At 44.4% G+C, this 22,171-nt stretch overlaps 35 non-coding genes across 35 annotated transcripts; all 35 read right to left on the bottom strand.

Moving 5' to 3' along the window:
• Positions 1–350: 350 nt before the first annotated feature.
• trnav-aac (transfer RNA valine (anticodon AAC)) lies at positions 351–423 on the bottom strand. The gene has a single exon. It is a non-coding gene; the product is annotated as a tRNA-Val (tRNA).
• Positions 424–959: 536 nt separating this feature from the next.
• On the bottom strand, positions 960–1,032 carry trnav-uac (transfer RNA valine (anticodon UAC)). Its single transcript has one exon. It is a non-coding gene; the product is annotated as a tRNA-Val (tRNA).
• A 429-nt stretch (positions 1,033–1,461) lies between these two features.
• On the bottom strand, positions 1,462–1,534 carry trnav-aac (transfer RNA valine (anticodon AAC)). Its single transcript has one exon. It is a non-coding gene; the product is annotated as a tRNA-Val (tRNA).
• Positions 1,535–2,070: 536 nt separating this feature from the next.
• Positions 2,071–2,143, bottom strand: trnav-uac (transfer RNA valine (anticodon UAC)). Its single transcript has one exon. It is a non-coding gene; the product is annotated as a tRNA-Val (tRNA).
• A 429-nt stretch (positions 2,144–2,572) lies between these two features.
• trnav-aac (transfer RNA valine (anticodon AAC)) lies at positions 2,573–2,645 on the bottom strand. Its single transcript has one exon. It is a non-coding gene; the product is annotated as a tRNA-Val (tRNA).
• Positions 2,646–3,181: 536 nt separating this feature from the next.
• On the bottom strand, positions 3,182–3,254 carry trnav-uac (transfer RNA valine (anticodon UAC)). The gene has a single exon. It is a non-coding gene; the product is annotated as a tRNA-Val (tRNA).
• A 237-nt stretch (positions 3,255–3,491) lies between these two features.
• trnav-cac (transfer RNA valine (anticodon CAC)) lies at positions 3,492–3,564 on the bottom strand. The gene has a single exon. It is a non-coding gene; the product is annotated as a tRNA-Val (tRNA).
• Positions 3,565–4,265: 701 nt separating this feature from the next.
• trnav-uac (transfer RNA valine (anticodon UAC)) lies at positions 4,266–4,338 on the bottom strand. The gene has a single exon. It is a non-coding gene; the product is annotated as a tRNA-Val (tRNA).
• A 739-nt stretch (positions 4,339–5,077) lies between these two features.
• On the bottom strand, positions 5,078–5,150 carry trnav-aac (transfer RNA valine (anticodon AAC)). The gene has a single exon. It is a non-coding gene; the product is annotated as a tRNA-Val (tRNA).
• A 536-nt stretch (positions 5,151–5,686) lies between these two features.
• Positions 5,687–5,759, bottom strand: trnav-uac (transfer RNA valine (anticodon UAC)). The gene has a single exon. It is a non-coding gene; the product is annotated as a tRNA-Val (tRNA).
• Positions 5,760–7,107: 1,348 nt separating this feature from the next.
• Positions 7,108–7,180, bottom strand: trnav-aac (transfer RNA valine (anticodon AAC)). Its single transcript has one exon. It is a non-coding gene; the product is annotated as a tRNA-Val (tRNA).
• Positions 7,181–7,716: 536 nt separating this feature from the next.
• trnav-uac (transfer RNA valine (anticodon UAC)) lies at positions 7,717–7,789 on the bottom strand. The gene has a single exon. It is a non-coding gene; the product is annotated as a tRNA-Val (tRNA).
• Positions 7,790–8,218: 429 nt separating this feature from the next.
• On the bottom strand, positions 8,219–8,291 carry trnav-aac (transfer RNA valine (anticodon AAC)). The gene has a single exon. It is a non-coding gene; the product is annotated as a tRNA-Val (tRNA).
• A 536-nt stretch (positions 8,292–8,827) lies between these two features.
• Positions 8,828–8,900, bottom strand: trnav-uac (transfer RNA valine (anticodon UAC)). The gene has a single exon. It is a non-coding gene; the product is annotated as a tRNA-Val (tRNA).
• A 536-nt stretch (positions 8,901–9,436) lies between these two features.
• trnav-uac (transfer RNA valine (anticodon UAC)) lies at positions 9,437–9,509 on the bottom strand. Its single transcript has one exon. It is a non-coding gene; the product is annotated as a tRNA-Val (tRNA).
• Positions 9,510–9,746: 237 nt separating this feature from the next.
• On the bottom strand, positions 9,747–9,819 carry trnav-cac (transfer RNA valine (anticodon CAC)). Its single transcript has one exon. It is a non-coding gene; the product is annotated as a tRNA-Val (tRNA).
• Positions 9,820–10,355: 536 nt separating this feature from the next.
• Positions 10,356–10,428, bottom strand: trnav-uac (transfer RNA valine (anticodon UAC)). The gene has a single exon. It is a non-coding gene; the product is annotated as a tRNA-Val (tRNA).
• A 237-nt stretch (positions 10,429–10,665) lies between these two features.
• trnav-cac (transfer RNA valine (anticodon CAC)) lies at positions 10,666–10,738 on the bottom strand. The gene has a single exon. It is a non-coding gene; the product is annotated as a tRNA-Val (tRNA).
• Positions 10,739–11,776: 1,038 nt separating this feature from the next.
• trnav-aac (transfer RNA valine (anticodon AAC)) lies at positions 11,777–11,849 on the bottom strand. Its single transcript has one exon. It is a non-coding gene; the product is annotated as a tRNA-Val (tRNA).
• Positions 11,850–12,385: 536 nt separating this feature from the next.
• trnav-uac (transfer RNA valine (anticodon UAC)) lies at positions 12,386–12,458 on the bottom strand. The gene has a single exon. It is a non-coding gene; the product is annotated as a tRNA-Val (tRNA).
• Positions 12,459–12,887: 429 nt separating this feature from the next.
• On the bottom strand, positions 12,888–12,960 carry trnav-aac (transfer RNA valine (anticodon AAC)). The gene has a single exon. It is a non-coding gene; the product is annotated as a tRNA-Val (tRNA).
• Positions 12,961–13,496: 536 nt separating this feature from the next.
• trnav-uac (transfer RNA valine (anticodon UAC)) lies at positions 13,497–13,569 on the bottom strand. Its single transcript has one exon. It is a non-coding gene; the product is annotated as a tRNA-Val (tRNA).
• A 1,348-nt stretch (positions 13,570–14,917) lies between these two features.
• trnav-aac (transfer RNA valine (anticodon AAC)) lies at positions 14,918–14,990 on the bottom strand. Its single transcript has one exon. It is a non-coding gene; the product is annotated as a tRNA-Val (tRNA).
• Positions 14,991–15,526: 536 nt separating this feature from the next.
• Positions 15,527–15,599, bottom strand: trnav-uac (transfer RNA valine (anticodon UAC)). Its single transcript has one exon. It is a non-coding gene; the product is annotated as a tRNA-Val (tRNA).
• A 429-nt stretch (positions 15,600–16,028) lies between these two features.
• On the bottom strand, positions 16,029–16,101 carry trnav-aac (transfer RNA valine (anticodon AAC)). The gene has a single exon. It is a non-coding gene; the product is annotated as a tRNA-Val (tRNA).
• A 536-nt stretch (positions 16,102–16,637) lies between these two features.
• Positions 16,638–16,710, bottom strand: trnav-uac (transfer RNA valine (anticodon UAC)). Its single transcript has one exon. It is a non-coding gene; the product is annotated as a tRNA-Val (tRNA).
• A 536-nt stretch (positions 16,711–17,246) lies between these two features.
• Positions 17,247–17,319, bottom strand: trnav-uac (transfer RNA valine (anticodon UAC)). Its single transcript has one exon. It is a non-coding gene; the product is annotated as a tRNA-Val (tRNA).
• Positions 17,320–17,556: 237 nt separating this feature from the next.
• Positions 17,557–17,629, bottom strand: trnav-cac (transfer RNA valine (anticodon CAC)). The gene has a single exon. It is a non-coding gene; the product is annotated as a tRNA-Val (tRNA).
• Positions 17,630–18,165: 536 nt separating this feature from the next.
• trnav-uac (transfer RNA valine (anticodon UAC)) lies at positions 18,166–18,238 on the bottom strand. Its single transcript has one exon. It is a non-coding gene; the product is annotated as a tRNA-Val (tRNA).
• A 237-nt stretch (positions 18,239–18,475) lies between these two features.
• Positions 18,476–18,548, bottom strand: trnav-cac (transfer RNA valine (anticodon CAC)). Its single transcript has one exon. It is a non-coding gene; the product is annotated as a tRNA-Val (tRNA).
• A 1,038-nt stretch (positions 18,549–19,586) lies between these two features.
• Positions 19,587–19,659, bottom strand: trnav-aac (transfer RNA valine (anticodon AAC)). The gene has a single exon. It is a non-coding gene; the product is annotated as a tRNA-Val (tRNA).
• A 536-nt stretch (positions 19,660–20,195) lies between these two features.
• On the bottom strand, positions 20,196–20,268 carry trnav-uac (transfer RNA valine (anticodon UAC)). The gene has a single exon. It is a non-coding gene; the product is annotated as a tRNA-Val (tRNA).
• A 429-nt stretch (positions 20,269–20,697) lies between these two features.
• Positions 20,698–20,770, bottom strand: trnav-aac (transfer RNA valine (anticodon AAC)). The gene has a single exon. It is a non-coding gene; the product is annotated as a tRNA-Val (tRNA).
• A 536-nt stretch (positions 20,771–21,306) lies between these two features.
• Positions 21,307–21,379, bottom strand: trnav-uac (transfer RNA valine (anticodon UAC)). Its single transcript has one exon. It is a non-coding gene; the product is annotated as a tRNA-Val (tRNA).
• A 429-nt stretch (positions 21,380–21,808) lies between these two features.
• On the bottom strand, positions 21,809–21,881 carry trnav-aac (transfer RNA valine (anticodon AAC)). Its single transcript has one exon. It is a non-coding gene; the product is annotated as a tRNA-Val (tRNA).
• Positions 21,882–22,171: the final 290 nt, after the last annotated feature.

Below are 22,171 nucleotides of genomic sequence, written 5' to 3' on the forward strand. Positions count from 1 at the left end.
CATACATATTTGAAACATATTATCCTAAACATCCATTCGCCCATCTGCTACAGCGGTGAACAATGCCAGCACGCTAGGCCTCAATTGTAAAGTCGTAACGACTGCGGCCAAAGCCCGCCACGACATGCCAACGAACCGTGCATTGCATGCTAGACGATCCAGGATGAGACGGTTACCCCAGAAGTCCATGCTGGAGAGGTGCACGTAGAAGATTCAGTAACGCTAGGCAAATCAGGAAAGGAGGTTGACACCCAGACACTTCTAAGAACTTCTCACAACTAGAGTTTGAGTTTAACTTTCATACAGTCTATGCTCTCAACTACGAGCGCTAAACACAAATACTATCGCCATGTTTCCGCCCGGTCTCGAACCGGGGACCTTTCGCGTGTTAGGCGAACGTGATAACCACTACACTACGGAAACCAGTTAGTTTGACCAAAACCCTGGAAAATGTTGTCAGGAGAAGCTCCCGCATTAACAGGTTTTCAGCGCAGGTTTAAACACTTAATAATATGACGAGGCTATCGGTTGAAGAGGTGGCGGGGTGCCAAGTAGACGCTGCTGAAGGTCCTGTTCCAGACAGACTTTTCCAGAATAGATGCTTGATAGTAAAGCAGGAGAATTTAAACATTAACTTTGTATATCTCAAAACAATGAAACTGTTTCCGCTCGGTTTCGAACCGGTGACCTTTTGCATGTCAGGCGTACGTAATAACCACTATACTAAGAAAACCGGTTTAATTGAGCAAAACCCTAGATAATTTTGTTATCGGAAGCTCCCGCATGAACAGGTTTTCAGCACAGGTTTAAACACATAATAATATGATGAGGCTATCGGTTTAAGAGGTGACGTGGTGCCCAGTCGTCACTGCTGAAGGTCCTGTTCCAGACAGACTTTTCCAGAATAGATGCTTGATAGTAAAGCAGGAGAATTTAAACATTAAATTTGTAAGTAATGCTGTTTCCGCCCGGTATTGAACCGGGGACCTTTCGCGTGTAAGGCGAACGTGATAACCACTACACTACGGAAACACATATACAGATAATCTGGCAACCCATCAGAATCCCGTCAGAGTGGTCAGGTGTGAATGTAAGTGGTTATATCATACATATTTGAAACATATTATCCTAAACATCCATTCGCCCATCTGCTACAGCGGTGAACAATGCCAGCACGCTAGGCCTCAATTGTAAAGTCGTAACGACTGCGGCCAAAGCCCGCCACGACATGCCAATGGCCTACGAACCGTGCATTGCATGCTAGACGATCCAGGATGAGACGGTTACCCCAGAAGTCCATGCTGGAGAGGTGCACGTAGAAGATTCAGTAACGCTAGGCAAATCAGGAAAGGAGGTTGACACCCAGACACTTCTAAGAACTTCTCACAACTAGAGTTTGAGTTTAACTTTCATACAGTCTATGCTCTCAACTACGAGCGCTAAACACAAATACTATCACCATGTTTCCGCCCGGTCTCGAACCGGGGACCTTTCGCGTGTTAGGCGAACGTGATAACCACTACACTACGGAAACCAGTTAGTTTGGCCAAAACCCTGGAAAATGTTGTCAGCAGAAGCTCCCGCATTAACAGGTTTTCAGCGCAGGTTTAAACACTTAATAATATGACGAGGCTATCGGTTGAAGAGGTGACGGGGTGCCAAGTAGACGCTGCTGAAGGTTCTGTTCCAGATAGACTTTTCCCGAATAGCTGCTTGATAGTAAAGCAGGAGAATTTAAACATTAACTTTGTATATCTCAAAACAATGAAAGTGTTTCCGCTCGGTTTCGAACCGGTGACCTTTTGCATGTCAGGCGTACGTAATAACCACTATACTAAGGAAACCGGTTTAATTGAGCAAAACCCTAGATAATTTTGTTATCGGAAGCTCCCGCATGAACAGGTTTTCAGCACAGGTTTAAACACATAATAATATGATGAGGCTATCGGTTTAAGAGGTGACGTGGTGCCCAGTCGTCACTGCTGAAGGTCCTGTTCCAGACAGACTTTTCCAGAATAGATGCTTGATAGTAAAGCAGGAGAATTTAAACATTAAATTTGTAAGTAATGCTGTTTCCGCCCGGTATTGAACCGGGGACCTTTCGCGTGTAAGGCGAACGTGATAACCACTACACTACGGAAACACATATACAGATAATCTGGCAACCCATCAGAATCCCGTCAGAGTGGTCAGGTGTGAATGTAAGTGGTTATATCATACATATTTGAAACATATTATCCTAAACATCCATTCGCCCATCTGCTACAGCGGTGAACAATGCCAGCACGCTAGGCCTCAATTGTAAAGTCGTAACGACTGCGGCCAAAGCCCGCCACGACATGCCAATGGCCTACGAACCGTGCATTGCATGCTAGACGATCCAGGATGAGACGGTTACCCCAGAAGTCCATGCTGGAGAGGTGCACGTAGAAGATTCAGTAACGCTAGGCAAATCAGGAAAGGAGGTTGACACCCAGACACTTCTAAGAACTTCTCACAACTAGAGTTTGAGTTTAACTTTCATACAGTCTATGCTCTCAACTACGAGCGCTAAACACAAATACTATCACCATGTTTCCGCCCGGTCTCGAACCGGGGACCTTTCGCGTGTTAGGCGAACGTGATAACCACTACACTACGGAAACCAGTTAGTTTGGCCAAAACCCTGGAAAATGTTGTCAGCAGAAGCTCCCGCATTAACAGGTTTTCAGCGCAGGTTTAAACACTTAATAATATGACGAGGCTATCGGTTGAAGAGGTGACGGGGTGCCAAGTAGACGCTGCTGAAGGTTCTGTTCCAGATAGACTTTTCCCGAATAGCTGCTTGATAGTAAAGCAGGAGAATTTAAACATTAACTTTGTATATCTCAAAACAATGAAAGTGTTTCCGCTCGGTTTCGAACCGGTGACCTTTTGCATGTCAGGCGTACGTAATAACCACTATACTAAGGAAACCGGTTTAATTGAGCAAAACCCTAGATAATTTTGTTATCGGAAGCTCCCGCATGAACAGGTTTTCAGCACAGGTTTAAACACTTAATAATATGATGAGGCTATCGGTTTAAGAGGTGACGTGGTGCCCAGTCGTCACTGCTGAAGGTCCTGTTCCAGACAGACTTTTCCAGAATAGATGCTTGATAGTAACGCAGGAGAATTTAAACATTAAATTTGTAAGTAATGCTGTTTCCGCCCGGTATTGAACCGGGGACCTTTCGCGTGTAAGGCGAACGTGATAACCACTACACTACGGAAACCTGTGAGTTTGAAAAAAAACCTAGAAAAAATTGTCATTAGAAGCACCCGCATGAACAGGTTTTCCGCGTTGGTTTAAATACTTAATAATATGACGAGGCTATCGGTTCAAGAGGTGGCGTGGTGCCAAGTAGACGCTGCTGAAGGTTCTGTTCAAGATAGACTCTTCACGAACAGCTTCTTGATAGTAAAGCAGGAGAATTTAAACATTAACTTTGTATACCTCAAAAAAGTAATGCTGTTTCCGCCCGGTTTCGAACCGGGGACCTTTCGCGTGTGAGGCGAACGTGATAACCACTACACTACGGAAACACATATACGGATAATCTGGCAACCCATCAGAATCCCGTCAGAGTGGTCAGGTGTGAATGTAAGTGGTTATATCATACATATTTGAAACATATTATCCTAAACATCCATTCGCCCATCTGCTACAGCGGTGAACAATGCTAGCACGCTAGGCCTCAATTGTAAAGTCGTAACGACTGCGGCCAAAGCCCGCCACGACATGCCAATGGCCTACGAACCGTGCATTGCATGCTAGACGATCCAGGATGAGACGGTTACCCCAGAAGTCCATGCTGGAGAGGTGCACGTAGAAGATTCAGTAACGCTAGGCAAATCAGGAAAGGAGGTTGACACCCAGACACTTCTAAGAACTTCTCACAACTAGAGTTTGAGTTTAACTTTCATACAGTCTATGCTCTCAACTACGAGCGCTAAACACAAATACTATCACCATGTTTCCGCCCGGTCTCGAACCGGGGACCTTTCGCGTGTTAGGCGAACGTGATAACCACTACACTACTGAAACCAGTTAGTTTGACCAAAACCCTGGAAAATGTTGTCAGCAGAAGCTCCCGCATTAACAGGTTTTCAGGGCAGGTTTAAACACTTAATAATATGACGAGGCTATCGGTTGAAGAGGTGGCGGGGTGCCAAGTCAGACTTTTCCAGAATAGATGCTTGATAGTAAAGCAGGAGAATTTAAACATTAAATTTGTAAGTAATGCTGTTTCCGCCCGGTCTTGAACCGGGGACCTTTCGCGTGTAAGGCGAACGTGATAACCACTACACTACGGAAACCTGTAAGTTTGAAAAAAAACCTAGAAAAAATTGTCATTAGAAGCACCCGCATGAACAGGTTTTCCGCGTTGGTTTAAATACTTAATAATATGACGAGGCTATCGGTTCAAGAGGTGGCGTGGTGCCAAGTAGACGCTGCTGAAGGTTCTGTTCAAGATAGACTCTTCACGAACAGCTTCTTGATAGTAAAGCAGGAGAATTTAAACATTAACTTTGTATACCTCAAAAAAGTAATGCTGTTTCCGCCCGGTTTCGAACCGGGGACCTTTCGCGTGTGAGGTGAACGTGATAACCACTACACTACGGAAACACATATACGAATAATCTGGCAACCCATCAGAATCCCGTCAGAGTGGTCAGGTGTGAATGTAAGTGGTTATATCATACATATTTGAAACATATTATCCTAAACATCCATTCGCCCATCTGCTACAGCGGTGAACAATGCCAGCACGCTAGGCCTCAATTGTAAAGTCGTAACGACTGCGGCCAAAGCCCGCCACGACATGCCAATGGCCTACGAACCGTGCATTGCATGCTAGACGATCCAGGATGAGACGGTTACCCCAGAAGTCCATGCTGGAGAGGTGCACGTAGAAGATTCAGTAACGCTAGGCAAATCAGGAAAGGAGGTTGACACCCAGACACTTCTAAGAACTTCTCACAACTAGAGTTTGAGTTTAACTTTCATACAGTCTATGCTCTCAACTACGAGCGCTAAACACAAATACTATCGCCATGTTTCCGCCCGGTCTCGAACCGGGGACCTTTCGCGTGTTAGGCGAACGTGATAACCACTACACTACGGAAACCAGTTAGTTTGACCAAAACCCTGGAAAATGTTGTCAGGAGAAGCTCCCGCATTAACAGGTTTTCAGCGCAGGTTTAAACACTTAATAATATGACGAGGCTATCGGTTGAAGAGGTGGCGGGGTGCCAAGTAGACGCTGCTGAAGGTCCTGTTCCAGACAGACTTTTCCAGAATAGATGCTTGATAGTAAAGCAGGAGAATTTAAACATTAACTTTGTATATCTCAAAACAATGAAACTGTTTCCGCTCGGTTTCGAACCGGTGACCTTTTGCATGTCAGGCGTACGTAATAACCACTATACTAAGGAAACCGGTTTAATTGAGCAAAACCCTAGATAATTTTGTTATCGGAAGCTCCCGCATGAACAGGTTTTCAGCACAGGTTTAAACACTTAATAATATGATGAGGCTATCGGTTTAAGAGGTGACGTGGTGCCCAGTCGTCACTGCTGAAGGTCCTGTTCCAGACAGACTTTTCCAGAATAGATGCTTGATAGTAACGCAGGAGAATTTAAACATTAAATTTGTAAGTAATGCTGTTTCCGCCCGGTATTGAACCGGGGACCTTTCGCGTGTAAGGCGAACGTGATAACCACTACACTACGGAAACCTGTGAGTTTGAAAAAAAACCTAGAAAAAATTGTCATTAGAAGCACCCGCATGAACAGGTTTTCCGCGTTGGTTTAAATACTTAATAATATGACGAGGCTATCGGTTCAAGAGGTGGCGTGGTGCCAAGTAGACGCTGCTGAAGGTTCTGTTCAAGATAGACTCTTCACGAACAGCTTCTTGATAGTAAAGCAGGAGAATTTAAACATTAACTTTGTATACCTCAAAAAAGTAATGCTGTTTCCGCCCGGTTTCGAACCAGGGACCTTTCGCGTGTGAGGCGAACGTGATAACCACTACACTACGGAAACCAGTTAGTTTGACCAAAACCCTGGAAAATGTTGTCAGGAGAAGCTCCCGCATTAACAGGTTTTCAGCGCAGGTTTAAACACTTAATAATATGACGAGGCTATCGGTTGAAGAGGTGGCGGGGTGCCAAGTAGACGCTGCTGAAGGTCCTGTTCCAGACAGACTTTTCCAGAATAGATGCTTGATAGTAAAGCAGGAGAATTTAAACATTAACTTTGTATATCTCAAAACAATGAAACTGTTTCCGCTCGGTTTCGAACCGGTGACCTTTTGCATGTCAGGCGTACGTAATAACCACTATACTAAGGAAACCGGTTTAATTGAGCAAAACCCTAGATAATTTTGTTATCGGAAGCTCCCGCATGAACAGGTTTTCAGCACAGGTTTAAACACTTAATAATATGATGAGGCTATCGGTTTAAGAGGTGACGTGGTGCCCAGTCGTCACTGCTGAAGGTCCTGTTCCAGACAGACTTTTCCAGAATAGATGCTTGATAGTAAAGCAGGAGAATTTAAACATTAAATTTGTAAGTAATGCTGTTTCCGCCCGGTATTGAACCGGGGACCTTTCGCGTGTGAGGCGAACGTGATAACCACTACACTACGGAAACACATATACAGATAAACTGGCAACCCATCAGAATCCCGTCAGAGTGGTCAGGTGTGAATGTAAGTGGTTATATCATACATATTTGAAACATATTATCCTAAACATCCATTCGCCCATCTGCTACAGCGGTGAACAATGCCAGCACGCTAGGCCTCAATTGTAAAGTCGTAACGACTGCGGCCAAAGCCCGCCACGACATGCCAATGGCCGACGAACCGTGCATTGCATGCTAGACGATCCAGGATGAGACGGTTACCCCAGAAGTCCATGCTGGAGAGGTGCACGTAGAAGATTCAGTAACGCTAGGCAAATCAGGAAAGGAGGTTGACACCCAGACACTTCTAAGAACTTCTCACAACTAGAGTTTGAGTTTAACTTTCATACAGTCTATGCTCTCAACTACGAGCGCTAAACACAAATACTATCGCCATGTTTCCGCCCGGTCTCGAACCGGGGACCTTTCGCGTGTTAGGCGAACGTGATAACCACTACACTACGGAAACCAGTTAGTTTGACCAAAACCCTGGAAAATGTTGTCAGGAGAAGCTCCCGCATTAACAGGTTTTCAGCGCAGGTTTAAACACTTAATAATATGACGAGGCTATCGGTTGAAGAGGTGGCGGGGTGCCAAGTAGACGCTGCTGAAGGTCCTGTTCCAGACAGACTTTTCCAGAATAGATGCTTGATAGTAAAGCAGGAGAATTTAAACATTAACTTTGTATATCTCAAAACAATGAAACTGTTTCCGCTCGGTTTCGAACCGGTGACCTTTTGCATGTCAGGCGTACGTAATAACCACTATACTAAGAAAACCGGTTTAATTGAGCAAAACCCTAGATAATTTTGTTATCGGAAGCTCCCGCATGAACAGGTTTTCAGCACAGGTTTAAACACATAATAATATGATGAGGCTATCGGTTTAAGAGGTGACGTGGTGCCCAGTCGTCACTGCTGAAGGTCCTGTTCCAGACAGACTTTTCCAGAATAGATGCTTGATAGTAAAGCAGGAGAATTTAAACATTAAATTTGTAAGTAATGCTGTTTCCGCCCGGTATTGAACCGGGGACCTTTCGCGTGTAAGGCGAACGTGATAACCACTACACTACGGAAACAGATATACAGATAATCTGGCAACCCATCATAATCCCGTCAGAGTGGTCAGGTGTGAATGTAAGTGGTTATATCATACATATTTGAAACATATTATCCTAAACATCCATTCGCCCATCTGCTACAGCGGTGAACAATGCCAGCACGCTAGGCCTCAATTGTAAAGTCGTTACGACTGCGGCCAAAGCCCGCCACGACATGCCAATGGCCGACGAACCGTGCATTGCATGCTAGACGATCCAGGATGAGACGGTTACCCCAGAAGTCCATGCTGGAGAGGTGCACGTAGAAGATTCAGTAACGCTAGGCAAATCAGGAAAGGAGGTTGACACCCAGACACTTCTAAGAACTTCTCACAACTAGAGTTTGAGTTTAACTTTCATACAGTCTATGCTCTCAACTACGAGCGCTAAACACAAATACTATCGCCATGTTTCCGCCCGGTCTCGAACCGGGGACCTTTCGCGTGTTAGGCGAACGTGATAACCACTACACTACGGAAACCAGTTAGTTTGACCAAAACCCTGGAAAATGTTGTCAGGAGAAGCTCCCGCATTAACAGGTTTTCAGCGCAGGTTTAAACACTTAATAATATGACGAGGCTATCGGTTGAAGAGGTGGCGGGGTGCCAAGTAGACGCTGCTGAAGGTCCTGTTCCAGACAGACTTTTCCAGAATAGATGCTTGATAGTAAAGCAGGAGAATTTAAACATTAACTTTGTATATCTCAAAACAATGAAACTGTTTCCGCTCGGTTTCGAACCGGTGACCTTTTGCATGTCAGGCGTACGTAATAACCACTATACTAAGAAAACCGGTTTAATTGAGCAAAACCCTAGATAATTTTGTTATCGGAAGCTCCCGCATGAACAGGTTTTCAGCACAGGTTTAAACACATAATAATATGATGAGGCTATCGGTTTAAGAGGTGACGTGGTGCCCAGTCGTCACTGCTGAAGGTCCTGTTCCAGACAGACTTTTCCAGAATAGATGCTTGATAGTAAAGCAGGAGAATTTAAACATTAAATTTGTAAGTAATGCTGTTTCCGCCCGGTATTGAACCGGGGACCTTTCGCGTGTAAGGCGAACGTGATAACCACTACACTACGGAAACCTGTGAGTTAAAAAAAAAACCTAGAAAATGTTGTCAGCAGAAGCTCCCGCATTAACAGGTTTTCAGCGCAGGTTTAAACACTTAATAATATGACGAGGCTATCGGTTGAAGAGGTGGCGGGGTGCCAAGTAGACGCTGCTGAAGGTTCTGTTCCAGATAGACTTTTCCCGAATAGCTGCTTGATAGTAAAGCAGGAGAATTTAAACATTAACTTTGTATATCTCAAAACAATGAAACTGTTTCCGCTCGGTTTCGAACCGGTGACCTTTTGCATGTCAGGCGTACGTAATAACCACTATACTAAGGAAACCGGTTTAATTGAGCAAAACCCTAGATAATTTTGTTATCGGAAGCTCCCGCATGACCAGGTTTTCAGCACAGGTTTAAACACTTAATAATATGATGAGGCTATCGGTTTAAGAGGTGACGTGGTGCCCAGTCGTCACTGCTGAAGGTCCTGTTCCAGACAGACTTTTCCAGAATAGATGCTTGATAGTAAAGCAGGAGATTTTAAACATTACATTTGTAAGTAATGCTGTTTCCGCCCGGTCTTGAACCGGGGACCTTTCGCGTGTAAGGCGAACGTGATAACCACTACACTACGGAAACCTGTGAGTTTGAAAAAAAACCTAGAAAAAATTGTCATTAGAAGCACCCGCATGAACAAGTTTTCCGCGTTGGTTTAAATACTTAATAATATGACGAGGCTATCGGTTCAAGAGGTGGCGTGGTGCCAAGTAGACGCTGCTGAAGGTTCTGTTCAAGATAGACTCTTCACGAACAGCTTCTTGATAGTAAAGCAGGAGAATTTAAACATTAACTTTGTATACCTCAAAAAAGTAATGCTGTTTCCGCCCGGTTTCGAACCGGGGACCTTTCGCGTGTGAGGCGAACGTGATAACCACTACACTACGGAAACCAGTTAGTTTGACCAAAACCCTGGAAAATGTTGTCAGGAGAAGCTCCCGCATTAACAGGTTTTCAGCGCAGGTTTAAACACTTAATAATATGACGAGGCTATCGGTTGAAGAGGTGGCGGGGTGCCAAGTAGACGCTGCTGAAGGTCCTGTTCCAGACAGACTTTTCCAGAATAGATGCTTGATAGTAAAGCAGGAGAATTTAAACATTAACTTTGTATATCTCAAAACAATGAAACTGTTTCCGCTCGGTTTCGAACCGGTGACCTTTTGCATGTCAGGCGTACGTAATAACCACTATACTAAGGAAACCGGTTTAATTGAGCAAAACCCTAGATAATTTTGTTATCGGAAGCTCCCGCATGAACAGGTTTTCAGCACAGGTTTAAACACTTAATAATATGATGAGGCTATCGGTTTAAGAGGTGACGTGGTGCCCAGTCGTCACTGCTGAAGGTCCTGTTCCAGACAGACTTTTCCAGAATAGATGCTTGATAGTAACGCAGGAGAATTTAAACATTAAATTTGTAAGTAATGCTGTTTCCGCCCGGTATTGAACCGGGGACCTTTCGCGTGTAAGGCGAACGTGATAACCACTACACTACGGAAACCTGTGAGTTTGAAAAAAAACCTAGAAAAAATTGTCATTAGAAGCACCCGCATGAACAGGTTTTCCGCGTTGGTTTAAATACTTAATAATATGACGAGGCTATCGGTTCAAGAGGTGGCGTGGTGCCAAGTAGACGCTGCTGAAGGTTCTGTTCAAGATAGACTCTTCACGAACAGCTTCTTGATAGTAAAGCAGGAGAATTTAAACATTAACTTTGTATACCTCAAAAAAGTAATGCTGTTTCCGCCCGGTTTCGAACCGGGGACCTTTCGCGTGTGAGGCGAACGTGATAACCACTACACTACGGAAACCAGTTAGTTTGACCAAAACCCTGGAAAATGTTGTCAGGAGAAGCTCCCGCATTAACAGGTTTTCAGCGCAGGTTTAAACACTTAATAATATGACGAGGCTATCGGTTGAAGAGGTGGCGGGGTGCCAAGTAGACGCTGCTGAAGGTCCTGTTCCAGACAGACTTTTCCAGAATAGATGCTTGATAGTAAAGCAGGAGAATTTAAACATTAACTTTGTATATCTCAAAACAATGAAACTGTTTCCGCTCGGTTTCGAACCGGTGACCTTTTGCATGTCAGGCGTACGTAATAACCACTATACTAAGGAAACCGGTTTAATTGAGCAAAACCCTAGATAATTTTGTTATCGGAAGCTCCCGCATGAACAGGTTTTCAGCACAGGTTTAAACACTTAATAATATGATGAGGCTATCGGTTTAAGAGGTGACGTGGTGCCCAGTCGTCACTGCTGAAGGTCCTGTTCCAGACAGACTTTTCCAGAATAGATGCTTGATAGTAAAGCAGGAGAATTTAAACATTAAATTTGTAAGTAATGCTGTTTCCGCCCGGTATTGAACCGGGGACCTTTCGCGTGTGAGGCGAACGTGATAACCACTACACTACGGAAACACATATACAGATAAACTGGCAACCCATCAGAATCCCGTCAGAGTGGTCAGGTGTGAATGTAAGTGGTTATATCATACATATTTGAAACATATTATCCTAAACATCCATTCGCCCATCTGCTACAGCGGTGAACAATGCCAGCACGCTAGGCCTCAATTGTAAAGTCGTAACGACTGCGGCCAAAGCCCGCCACGACATGCCAATGGCCGACGAACCGTGCATTGCATGCTAGACGATCCAGGATGAGACGGTTACCCCAGAAGTCCATGCTGGAGAGGTGCACGTAGAAGATTCAGTAACGCTAGGCAAATCAGGAAAGGAGGTTGACACCCAGACACTTCTAAGAACTTCTCACAACTAGAGTTTGAGTTTAACTTTCATACAGTCTATGCTCTCAACTACGAGCGCTAAACACAAATACTATCGCCATGTTTCCGCCCGGTCTCGAACCGGGGACCTTTCGCGTGTTAGGCGAACGTGATAACCACTACACTACGGAAACCAGTTAGTTTGACCAAAACCCTGGAAAATGTTGTCAGGAGAAGCTCCCGCATTAACAGGTTTTCAGCGCAGGTTTAAACACTTAATAATATGACGAGGCTATCGGTTGAAGAGGTGGCGGGGTGCCAAGTAGACGCTGCTGAAGGTCCTGTTCCAGACAGACTTTTCCAGAATAGATGCTTGATAGTAAAGCAGGAGAATTTAAACATTAACTTTGTATATCTCAAAACAATGAAACTGTTTCCGCTCGGTTTCGAACCGGTGACCTTTTGCATGTCAGGCGTACGTAATAACCACTATACTAAGAAAACCGGTTTAATTGAGCAAAACCCTAGATAATTTTGTTATCGGAAGCTCCCGCATGAACAGGTTTTCAGCACAGGTTTAAACACATAATAATATGATGAGGCTATCGGTTTAAGAGGTGACGTGGTGCCCAGTCGTCACTGCTGAAGGTCCTGTTCCAGACAGACTTTTCCAGAATAGATGCTTGATAGTAAAGCAGGAGAATTTAAACATTAAATTTGTAAGTAATGCTGTTTCCGCCCGGTATTGAACCGGGGACCTTTCGCGTGTAAGGCGAACGTGATAACCACTACACTACGGAAACACATATACAGATAATCTGGCAACCCATCAGAATCCCGTCAGAGTGGTCAGGTGTGAATGTAAGTGGTTATATCATACATATTTGAAACATATTATCCTAAACATCCATTCGCCCATCTGCTACAGCGGTGAACAATGCCAGCACGCTAGGCCTCAATTGTAAAGTCGTAACGACTGCGGCCAAAGCCCGCCACGACATGCCAATGGCCTACGAACCGTGCATTGCATGCTAGACGATCCAGGATGAGACGGTTACCCCAGAAGTCCATGCTGGAGAGGTGCACGTAGAAGATTCAGTAACGCTAGGCAAATCAGGAAAGGAGGTTGACACCCAGACACTTCTAAGAACTTCTCACAACTAGAGTTTGAGTTTAACTTTCATACAGTCTATGCTCTCAACTACGAGCGCTAAACACAAATACTATCACCATGTTTCCGCCCGGTCTCGAACCGGGGACCTTTCGCGTGTTAGGCGAACGTGATAACCACTACACTACGGAAACCAGTTAGTTTGGCCAAAACCCTGGAAAATGTTGTCAGCAGAAGCTCCCGCATTAACAGGTTTTCAGCGCAGGTTTAAACACTTAATAATATGACGAGGCTATCGGTTGAAGAGGTGACGGGGTGCCAAGTAGACGCTGCTGAAGGTTCTGTTCCAGATAGACTTTTCCCGAATAGCTGCTTGATAGTAAAGCAGGAGAATTTAAACATTAACTTTGTATATCTCAAAACAATGAAAGTGTTTCCTCTCGGTTTCGAACCGGTGACCTTTTGCATGTCAGGCGTACGTAATAACCACTATACTAAGGAAACCGGTTTAATTGAGCAAAACCCTAGATAATTTTGTTATCGGAAGCTCCCGCATGAACAGGTTTTCAGCACAGGTTTAAACACATAATAATATGATGAGGCTATCGGTTTAAGAGGTGACGTGGTGCCCAGTCGTCACTGCTGAAGGTCCTGTTCCAGACAGACTTTTCCAGAATAGATGCTTGATAGTAAAGCAGGAGAATTTAAACATTAAATTTGTAAGTAATGCTGTTTCCGCCCGGTATTGAACCGGGGACCTTTCGCGTGTAAGGCGAACGTGATAACCACTACACTACGGAAACCTGTGAGTTTGAAAAAAAACCTAGAAAAAATTGTCATTAGAAGCACCCGCATGAACAGGTTTTCCGCGTTGGTTTAAATACTTAATAATATGACGAGGCTATCGGTTCAAGAGGTGGCGTGGTGCCAAGTAGACGCTGCTGAAGGTTCTGTTCAAGATAGACTCTTCACGAACAGCTTCTTGATAGTAAAGCAGGAGAATTTAAACATTAACTTTGTATACCTCAAAAAAGTAATGCTGTTTCCGCCCGGTTTCGAACCAGGGACCTTTCGCGTGTGAGGCGAACGTGATAACCACTACACTACGGAAACCAGTTAGTTTGACCAAAACCCTGGAAAATGTTGTCAGGAGAAGCTCCCGCATTAACAGGTTTTCAGCGCAGGTTTAAACACTTAATAATATGACGAGGCTATCGGTTGAAGAGGTGGCGGGGTGCCAAGTAGACGCTGCTGAAGGTCCTGTTCCAGACAGACTTTTCCAGAATAGATGCTTGATAGTAAAGCAGGAGAATTTAAACATTAACTTTGTATATCTCAAAACAATGAAACTGTTTCCGCTCGGTTTCGAACCGGTGACCTTTTGCATGTCAGGCGTACGTAATAACCACTATACTAAGGAAACCGGTTTAATTGAGCAAAACCCTAGATAATTTTGTTATCGGAAGCTCCCGCATGAACAGGTTTTCAGCACAGGTTTAAACACTTAATAATATGATGAGGCTATCGGTTTAAGAGGTGACGTGGTGCCCAGTCGTCACTGCTGAAGGTCCTGTTCCAGACAGACTTTTCCAGAATAGATGCTTGATAGTAAAGCAGGAGAATTTAAACATTAAATTTGTAAGTAATGCTGTTTCCGCCCGGTATTGAACCGGGGACCTTTCGCGTGTGAGGCGAACGTGATAACCACTACACTACGGAAACACATATACAGATAAACTGGCAACCCATCAGAATCCCGTCAGAGTGGTCAGGTGTGAATGTAAGTGGTTATATCATACATATTTGAAACATATTATCCTAAACATCCATTCGCCCATCTGCTACAGCGGTGAACAATGCCAGCACGCTAGGCCTCAATTGTAAAGTCGTAACGACTGCGGCCAAAGCCCGCCACGACATGCCAATGGCCGACGAACCGTGCATTGCATGCTAGACGATCCAGGATGAGACGGTTACCCCAGAAGTCCATGCTGGAGAGGTGCACGTAGAAGATTCAGTAACGCTAGGCAAATCAGGAAAGGAGGTTGACACCCAGACACTTCTAAGAACTTCTCACAACTAGAGTTTGAGTTTAACTTTCATACAGTCTATGCTCTCAACTACGAGCGCTAAACACAAATACTATCGCCATGTTTCCGCCCGGTCTCGAACCGGGGACCTTTCGCGTGTTAGGCGAACGTGATAACCACTACACTACGGAAACCAGTTAGTTTGACCAAAACCCTGGAAAATGTTGTCAGGAGAAGCTCCCGCATTAACAGGTTTTCAGCGCAGGTTTAAACACTTAATAATATGACGAGGCTATCGGTTGAAGAGGTGGCGGGGTGCCAAGTAGACGCTGCTGAAGGTCCTGTTCCAGACAGACTTTTCCAGAATAGATGCTTGATAGTAAAGCAGGAGAATTTAAACATTAACTTTGTATATCTCAAAACAATGAAACTGTTTCCGCTCGGTTTCGAACCGGTGACCTTTTGCATGTCAGGCGTACGTAATAACCACTATACTAAGAAAACCGGTTTAATTGAGCAAAACCCTAGATAATTTTGTTATCGGAAGCTCCCGCATGAACAGGTTTTCAGCACAGGTTTAAACACATAATAATATGATGAGGCTATCGGTTTAAGAGGTGACGTGGTGCCCAGTCGTCACTGCTGAAGGTCCTGTTCCAGACAGACTTTTCCAGAATAGATGCTTGATAGTAAAGCAGGAGAATTTAAACATTAAATTTGTAAGTAATGCTGTTTCCGCCCGGTATTGAACCGGGGACCTTTCGCGTGTAAGGCGAACGTGATAACCACTACACTACGGAAACAGATATACAGATAATCTGGCAACCCATCATAATCCCGTCAGAGTGGTCAGGTGTGAATGTAAGTGGTTATATCATACATATTTGAAACATATTATCCTAAACATCCATTCGCCCATCTGCTACAGCGGTGAACAATGCCAGCACGCTAGGCCTCAATTGTAAAGTCGTTACGACTGCGGCCAAAGCCCGCCACGACATGCCAATGGCCGACGAACCGTGCATTGCATGCTAGACGATCCAGGATGAGACGGTTACCCCAGAAGTCCATGCTGGAGAGGTGCACGTAGAAGATTCAGTAACGCTAGGCAAATCAGGAAAGGAGGTTGACACCCAGACACTTCTAAGAACTTCTCACAACTAGAGTTTGAGTTTAACTTTCATACAGTCTATGCTCTCAACTACGAGCGCTAAACACAAATACTATCGCCATGTTTCCGCCCGGTCTCGAACCGGGGACCTTTCGCGTGTTAGGCGAACGTGATAACCACTACACTACGGAAACCAGTTAGTTTGACCAAAACCCTGGAAAATGTTGTCAGGAGAAGCTCCCGCATTAACAGGTTTTCAGCGCAGGTTTAAACACTTAATAATATGACGAGGCTATCGGTTGAAGAGGTGGCGGGGTGCCAAGTAGACGCTGCTGAAGGTCCTGTTCCAGACAGACTTTTCCAGAATAGATGCTTGATAGTAAAGCAGGAGAATTTAAACATTAACTTTGTATATCTCAAAACAATGAAACTGTTTCCGCTCGGTTTCGAACCGGTGACCTTTTGCATGTCAGGCGTACGTAATAACCACTATACTAAGAAAACCGGTTTAATTGAGCAAAACCCTAGATAATTTTGTTATCGGAAGCTCCCGCATGAACAGGTTTTCAGCACAGGTTTAAACACATAATAATATGATGAGGCTATCGGTTTAAGAGGTGACGTGGTGCCCAGTCGTCACTGCTGAAGGTCCTGTTCCAGACAGACTTTTCCAGAATAGATGCTTGATAGTAAAGCAGGAGAATTTAAACATTAAATTTGTAAGTAATGCTGTTTCCGCCCGGTATTGAACCGGGGACCTTTCGCGTGTAAGGCGAACGTGATAACCACTACACTACGGAAACCTGTGAGTTAAAAAAAAAACCTAGAAAATGTTGTCAGCAGAAGCTCCCGCATTAACAGGTTTTCAGCGCAGGTTTAAACACTTAATAATATGACGAGGCTATCGGTTGAAGAGGTGGCGGGGTGCCAAGTAGACGCTGCTGAAGGTTCTGTTCCAGATAGACTTTTCCCGAATAGCTGCTTGATAGTAAAGCAGGAGAATTTAAACATTAACTTTGTATATCTCAAAACAATGAAACTGTTTCCGCTCGGTTTCGAACCGGTGACCTTTTGCATGTCAGGCGTACGTAATAACCACTATACTAAGGAAACCGGTTTAATTGAGCAAAACCCTAGATAATTTTGTTATCGGAAGCTCCCGCATGACCAGGTTTTCAGCACAGGTTTAAACACTTAATAATATGATGAGGCTATCGGTTTAAGAGGTGACGTGGTGCCCAGTCGTCACTGCTGAAGGTCCTGTTCCAGACAGACTTTTCCAGAATAGATGCTTGATAGTAAAGCAGGAGATTTTAAACATTACATTTGTAAGTAATGCTGTTTCCGCCCGGTCTTGAACCGGGGACCTTTCGCGTGTAAGGCGAACGTGATAACCACTACACTACGGAAACCTGTGAGTTTGAAAAAAAACCTAGAAAAAATTGTCATTAGAAGCACCCGCATGAACAAGTTTTCCGCGTTGGTTTAAATACTTAATAATATGACGAGGCTATCGGTTCAAGAGGTGGCGTGGTGCCAAGTAGACGCTGCTGAAGGTTCTGTTCAAGATAGACTCTTCACGAACAGCTTCTTGATAGTAAAGCAGGAGAATTTAAACATTAACTTTGTATACCTCAAAAAAGTAATGCTGTTTCCGCCCGGTTTCGAACCGGGGACCTTTCGCGTGTGAGGCGAACGTGATAACCACTACACTACGGAAACCAGTTAGTTTGACCAAAACCCTGGAAAATGTTGTCAGGAGAAGCTCCCGCATTAACAGGTTTTCAGCGCAGGTTTAAACACTTAATAATATGACGAGGCTATCGGTTGAAGAGGTGGCGGGGTGCCAAGTAGACGCTGCTGAAGGTCCTGTTCCAGACAGACTTTTCCAGAATAGATGCTTGATAGTAAAGCAGGAGAATTTAAACATTAACTTTGTATATCTCAAAACAATGAAACTGTTTCCGCTCGGTTTCGAACCGGTGACCTTTTGCATGTCAGGCGTACGTAATAACCACTATACTAAGGAAACCGGTTTAATTGAGCAAAACCCTAGATAATTTTGTTATCGGAAGCTCCCGCATGAACAGGTTTTCAGCACAGGTTTAAACACTTAATAATATGATGAGGCTATCGGTTTAAGAGGTGACGTGGTGCCCAGTCGTCACTGCTGAAGGTCCTGTTCCAGACAGACTTTTCCAGAATAGATGCTTGATAGTAACGCAGGAGAATTTAAACATTAAATTTGTAAGTAATGCTGTTTCCGCCCGGTATTGAACCGGGGACCTTTCGCGTGTAAGGCGAACGTGATAACCACTACACTACGGAAACCTGTGAGTTTGAAAAAAAACCTAGAAAAAATTGTCATTAGAAGCACCCGCATGAACAGGTTTTCCGCGTTGGTTTAAATACTTAATAATATGACGAGGCTATCGGTTCAAGAGGTGGCGTGGTGCCAAGTAGACGCTGCTGAAGGTTCTGTTCAAGATAGACTCTTCACGAACAGCTTCTTGATAGTAAAGCAGGAGAATTTAAACATTAACTTTGTATACCTCAAAAAAGTAATGCTGTTTCCGCCCGGTTTCGAACCGGGGACCTTTCGCGTGTGAGGCGAACGTGATAACCACTACACTACGGAAACCAGTTAGTTTGACCAAAACCCTGGAAAATGTTGTCAGGAGAAGCTCCCGCATTAACAGGTTTTCAGCGCAGGTTTAAACACTTAATAATATGACGAGGCTATCGGTTGAAGAGGTGGCGGGGTGCCAAGTAGACGCTGCTGAAGGTCCTGTTCCAGACAGACTTTTCCAGAATAGATGCTTGATAGTAAAGCAGGAGAATTTAAACATTAACTTTGTATATCTCAAAACAATGAAACTGTTTCCGCTCGGTTTCGAACCGGTGACCTTTTGCATGTCAGGCGTACGTAATAACCACTATACTAAGGAAACCGGTTTAATTGAGCAAAACCCTAGATAATTTTGTTATCGGAAGCTCCCGCATGAACAGGTTTTCAGCACAGGTTTAAACACTTAATAATATGATGAGGCTATCGGTTTAAGAGGTGACGTGGTGCCCAGTCGTCACTGCTGAAGGTCCTGTTCCAGACAGACTTTTCCAGAATAGATGCTTGATAGTAAAGCAGGAGAATTTAAACATTAAATTTGTAAGTAATGCTGTTTCCGCCCGGTATTGAACCGGGGACCTTTCGCGTGTGAGGCGAACGTGATAACCACTACACTACGGAAACACATATACAGATAAACTGGCAACCCATCAGAATCCCGTCAGAGTGGTCAGGTGTGAATGTAAGTGGTTATATCATACATATTTGAAACATATTATCCTAAACATCCATTCGCCCATCTGCTACAGCGGTGAACAATGCCAGCACGCTAGGCCTCAATTGTAAAGTCGTAACGACTGCGGCCAAAGCCCGCCACGACATGCCAATGGCCGACGAACCGTGCATTGCATGCTAGACGATCCAGGATGAGACGGTTACCCCAGAAGTCCATGCTGGAGAGGTGCACGTAGAAGATTCAGTAACGCTAGGCAAATCAGGAAAGGAGGTTGACACCCAGACACTTCTAAGAACTTCTCACAACTAGAGTTTGAGTTTAACTTTCATACAGTCTATGCTCTCAACTACGAGCGCTAAACACAAATACTATCGCCATGTTTCCGCCCGGTCTCGAACCGGGGACCTTTCGCGTGTTAGGCGAACGTGATAACCACTACACTACGGAAACCAGTTAGTTTGACCAAAACCCTGGAAAATGTTGTCAGGAGAAGCTCCCGCATTAACAGGTTTTCAGCGCAGGTTTAAACACTTAATAATATGACGAGGCTATCGGTTGAAGAGGTGGCGGGGTGCCAAGTAGACGCTGCTGAAGGTCCTGTTCCAGACAGACTTTTCCAGAATAGATGCTTGATAGTAAAGCAGGAGAATTTAAACATTAACTTTGTATATCTCAAAACAATGAAACTGTTTCCGCTCGGTTTCGAACCGGTGACCTTTTGCATGTCAGGCGTACGTAATAACCACTATACTAAGAAAACCGGTTTAATTGAGCAAAACCCTAGATAATTTTGTTATCGGAAGCTCCCGCATGAACAGGTTTTCAGCACAGGTTTAAACACATAATAATATGATGAGGCTATCGGTTTAAGAGGTGACGTGGTGCCCAGTCGTCACTGCTGAAGGTCCTGTTCCAGACAGACTTTTCCAGAATAGATGCTTGATAGTAAAGCAGGAGAATTTAAACATTAAATTTGTAAGTAATGCTGTTTCCGCCCGGTATTGAACCGGGGACCTTTCGCGTGTAAGGCGAACGTGATAACCACTACACTACGGAAACACATATACAGATAATCTGGCAACCCATCAGAATCCCGTCAGAGTGGTCAGGTGTGAATGTAAGTGGTTATATCATACATATTTGAAACATATTATCCTAAACATCCATTCGCCCATCTGCTACAGCGGTGAACAATGCCAGCACGCTAGGCCTCAATTGTAAAGTCGTAACGACTGCGGCCAAAGCCCGCCACGACATGCCAATGGCCTACGAACCGTGCATTGCATGCTAGACGATCCAGGATGAGACGGTTACCCCAGAAGTCCATGCTGGAGAGGTGCACGTAGAAGATTCAGTAACGCTAGGCAAATCAGGAAAGGAGGTTGACACCCAGACACTTCTAAGAACTTCTCACAACTAGAGTTTGAGTTTAACTTTCATACAGTCTATGCTCTCAACTACGAGCGCTAAACACAAATACTATCACCATGTTTCCGCCCGGTCTCGAACCGGGGACCTTTCGCGTGTTAGGCGAACGTGATAACCACTACACTACGGAAACCAGTTAGTTTGGCCAAAACCCTGGAAAATGTTGTCAGCAGAAGCTCCCGCATTAACAGGTTTTCAGCGCAGGTTTAAACACTTAATAATATGACGAGGCTATCGGTTGAAGAGGTGACGGGGTGCCAAGTAGACGCTGCTGAAGGTTCTGTTCCAGATAGACTTTTCCCGAATAGCTGCTTGATAGTAAAGCAGGAGAATTTAAACATTAACTTTGTATATCTCAAAACAATGAAAGTGTTTCCGCTCGGTTTCGAACCGGTGACCTTTTGCATGTCAGGCGTACGTAATAACCACTATACTAAGGAAACCGGTTTAATTGAGCAAAACCCTAGATAATTTTGTTATCGGAAGCTCCCGCATGAACAGGTTTTCAGCACAGGTTTAAACACATAATAATATGATGAGGCTATCGGTTTAAGAGGTGACGTGGTGCCCAGTCGTCACTGCTGAAGGTCCTGTTCCAGACAGACTTTTCCAGAATAGATGCTTGATAGTAAAGCAGGAGAATTTAAACATTAAATTTGTAAGTAATGCTGTTTCCGCCCGGTATTGAACCGGGGACCTTTCGCGTGTAAGGCGAACGTGATAACCACTACACTACGGAAACACATATACAGATAATCTGGCAACCCATCAGAATCCCGTCAGAGTGGTCAGGTGTGAATGTAAGTGGTTATATCATACATATTTGAAACATATTATCCTAAACATCCATTCGCCCATCTGCTACAGCGGTGAACAATGCCAGCACGCTAGGCCTCAATTGTAAAGTCGTAACGACTGCGGCCAAAGCCCGCCACGACATGCCAATGGCCTACGAACCGTGCATTGCATGCTAGACGATCCAGGATGAGACGGTTACCCCAGAAGTCCATGCTGGAGAGGTGCACGTAGAAGATTCAGTAACGCTAGGCAAATCAGGAAAGGAGGTTGACACCCAGACACTTCTAAGAACTTCTCACAACTAGAGTTTGAGTTTAACTTTCATACAGTCTATGCTCTCAACTACGAGCGCTAAACACAAATACTATCACCATGTTTCCGCCCGGTCTCGAACCGGGGACCTTTCGCGTGTTAGGCGAACGTGATAACCACTACACTACGGAAACCAGTTAGTGTGGCCAAAACCCTGGAAAATGTTGTCAGCAGAAGCTCCCGCATTAACAGGTTTTCAGCGCAGGTTTAAACACTTAATAATATGACGAGGCTATCGGTTGAAGAGGTGACGGGGTGCCAAGTAGACGCTGCTGAAGGTTCTGTTCCAGATAGACTTTTCCCGAATAGCTGCTTGATAGTAAAGCAGGAGAATTTAAACATTAACTTTGTATATCTCAAAACAATGAAAGTGTTTCCGCTCGGTTTCGAACCGGTGACCTTTTGCATGTCAGGCGTACGTAAT

The sequence above is a fragment of the Gadus macrocephalus genome, chromosome 6 (genome assembly GCF_031168955.1).
Source record: "Gadus macrocephalus chromosome 6, ASM3116895v1".
NCBI lineage: Eukaryota > Metazoa > Chordata > Actinopteri > Gadiformes > Gadidae > Gadus > Gadus macrocephalus.